Source organism: Buceros rhinoceros, unplaced genomic scaffold (assembly GCF_000710305.1).
Source record: "Buceros rhinoceros silvestris isolate BGI_N320 unplaced genomic scaffold, ASM71030v1 scaffold3533, whole genome shotgun sequence".
NCBI classification, from domain to species: Eukaryota; Metazoa; Chordata; class Aves; order Bucerotiformes; family Bucerotidae; genus Buceros; species Buceros rhinoceros.
In genome coordinates this window covers 18,350-21,708 of record NW_010402838.1, presented here as the reverse complement: position 1 = coordinate 21,708, position 3,359 = coordinate 18,350, and positions in this window count along the sequence as shown.

Below are 3,359 nucleotides of genomic sequence, written 5' to 3'. Positions count from 1 at the left end.
GTAAAGATTATTTCTCACTGGTTTTCCCACTTCAGTCAAATACAAAGTTTTCTTTACTCCTCCCTTCTCGCTATATATGCAGAAAAGAGTAATACAAGAGTCAGTAAAGATTATTTCTCACTGGTTTTCCCACTCCAGTCAAACACAAAGTTTTCTTTACTCCTCCCTTCTCCCTATATATGCAGAAAAGAGTAATACAAGAGTTGTCAGATATAAAACCAGAGAAAAACTTCTCCATTGCGAATTCTGCAGCTTCTAAAGTATTTATTAGGGATCAGACTTTTGCTTGAATGTGAAAGAATTTGCACACCCGTGTAGTCTCCGTACTGTCTGTTAGCCTCAGGTTCTTCCACTCCTTCCACCCAAGCCCTGCATGCAAATCTTTCCTGTAGTCCCAAGAGTTCCATAACTGCAGTCTTAACTGTCTTTAAAATGTCCCTTTTGCTTTACTTCTTCCTAGACAATATTCTGCTGAGTTTTGTCACAGAAAAAAAAACCTCTTTAGCGTAATGCAGTTGCCCTGCCTCTGCCTGCAAATAAGGATCTCTGTGATTTCCCTTGTGTTACCTCTTAAACTTCAAATTCCCCCTAAATATCAGCAAAGCTCCACTGTTTTCATCCAGACCTCTGTATTAACTATTTTATCATGATGCTTACAGAAAACTTTTGATGTAAGCAGGCAACAAAAGCTGTAACACTGATACTTTGTGTTCTTTTTTTATCCTTCTTGAATACTGGCTATGAACTAAAAATACAGCAGGATCTCCTTTAATACTGTTAAAAGGGTGTGAATTCACTTTATGTAGCATCATCCTACTCAGTAAATGTGATAAATTCCCATGAATGTTCACCGAAGTGTCAGGCTGGGTAAGACTTTCATGTTAGAAGATTATTAATTTTTACAAACAAGAGAAATCCAAACCATCTGGTCACCTCCTGGGACGTGGTGTTCTAAGCAGTGTTGCATTGATTCTACATGTTCCCTCTACTTCAGTGCAGTCTGAGGTGATTTGACTCAGGTGACTGCAGCGGCCCTCTCTTAGCTCAGCCTTCTTCCTTGCTGTGTCATGAGAAATAGCTGGACACTGAAACCACAGACAGACTTCATAAACAAGGGCCAGAAGGGTTAGGAAGTAAGAAAAATAAGAAGAGGAACTTAAATGGGATAGAACTTCTTCTTTCTTGGAAGGGTCTGGTCCGAATGTCTCACAAATTACTAGCAAGACTGCTCTTATCTCCCGGTCGCTGCTTGGAACTAGCTTGAACAATCAAGGAAAATCTTTGCTTTCCATCAGTCTTCCAATGTAATCTATAAGATGGATATGTAATGCAGTCAACAACAAGCACGAAGCATCGCTGCTGTAAGATGCAGCATCCTGGACCGAAACTAGGCCAGGCCTTAGGTTTGGCTGGGATTCAGTAACTTAGGAGGTGAGACTATCCACTGTCTCCTGGCTGAATGGGCCCATTGCAACCCCTGTAGTTCTGTGACAGAGCGCATTAGCGTAGATGAAGTGGTGAATCTCACTTCATTGACAGGCCTAGCGTACAGCTGTTAGGATGAGGCCGTCAACCACGTCATCAGCTTACACATCTACACTGACACTCACGGACCCAGTTACATCATGGCTGTGTTGCCAAAGCCCACATTAAACCAGTGTGGTTTTTTACCTGTCCGTATCATTGTTGGCAAGAGTGAACTGTATTTGCTTTGTAGAAAAATTAAATTAGCTAAGGTTGCTGGTTTAGCTTCTTTTATCAGACCTCAAACAAAAATTAAACCAGCAACCTTAGCTAATTTAATTTTTCTACAAAGCAAGAGTGAACTGTATTTGCTTTGTAGAAAAATTAAATTAGCTAAGGTTGCTGGTTTAGCTTCTTTTATCAGACCTCAAACAGCCTTCAAGAGAAACACAGTTCTCAAAGTTGACTGACTACTGGGGGCAGCTGCCCAAAGCTGCCCAAGTACTTCAGTACTGCAGTTGTGAGTAAAAAGCAGTGGAGAAAATGTAAGAATTGACTATTGAGGCAGAAAATTAATGCTATCTACTGTCAAAGCACAGTAGAAAACAGCTAATGTGCTACTTGTTGGTCCGTTGACCATAGGAAATATTGTTTAGTTAACTTAGTTTAGGTCCCCATACTCAGTACTGTAATTTCAGAGCAGCACCTGGTGGTGTGATTCTGAATCCTCAGAGTAACAGCTTTCAAGTTAAACCTGCCCTAACTAATAATTTCATTAGTCCCTAGGATGCATTGACTGATCCGTGGATGTTAACTATCTCCCTTTGTGAGATTCCTGGATGCTGGGAAGCTTGAACTTTGCAGCCTGAGCAGCAAAGCTCACTTGTCTGTGAGTGACAGGATAAAAACAAAAGCAAAAAGATCTGACCCACTATTCCTTACCCACTGGTTTAATAACCAACCAAGCAAACTCCAGACACCACTGCAGTAGGAAGTACTGCACAGACTACATATCTGGCTACTGATCTCTTTATAGTCCACCCTGCGTTAGGCGTAGCTGAGCATCAGCACTTCACATGCAGCCAGTGCTCCTGAAAGGCTTGTGGAATAGCAAGTGGCACGAAAAAAGATTGCTTCATTTATGAGATAGATGATATACACACAGATGGTTAGGGGCTCCCTAGTGAGAAGACCGAGTGTAGTTAGCTATAAGGCACAGATTAATGGAAATTCTGATCAGTAGCTTGTACTAAAGTTTTTCTGGGTCTTTTCCCAACCTCTAAATTGTGAAATGTTGGCTCCTTGTGGCCTAGAACTCTAGTTCAGGTGCAGGGCTCACACGCTTATCATCTTCTCATCAGTCCTGTGGTGGTGTTGAACAGTAAGTGACTCCTATCTCAGGAACGTGTTGGGAAATACAGCTTCACTTTTTTATGGAGCTGATAACTATAGTTGCTGCTTCTAATGTGAGAGAATGTCACCTTGCTATATTGAACAGACTAATAGCAAAGAGTCATCAGAGGGGTGAAAAAAGTGATAGGTGGATGGAGTAAAGTCTAAGGGATTTCATCTGCTGCTTACTCTTTGCTGCAAACAAGGCCTTGCTCAAGTTTTATGTATTTTAATTTCAGGCAAAGAGTCCTTTTGATGGAAAGCCTTCTGTGGTGTGGACTTTTCTCCTGCTGAGAAGAAAAAAACTACTTTTTTGGTAACAAGCCAGAATAGCAAATACATATGCAAAGTTTAGAGAAATATTCTTCCATTAACAGATAAGGATTTTACTTCCCCGTGTTTATTTCCATTTATAGACTAAATTGATACAACTGAAATAACCTTGGGTGTTACATAGTCAGATCTTGAAGATGAACTTCTAGTTAGTATTTATATTTTCTTTG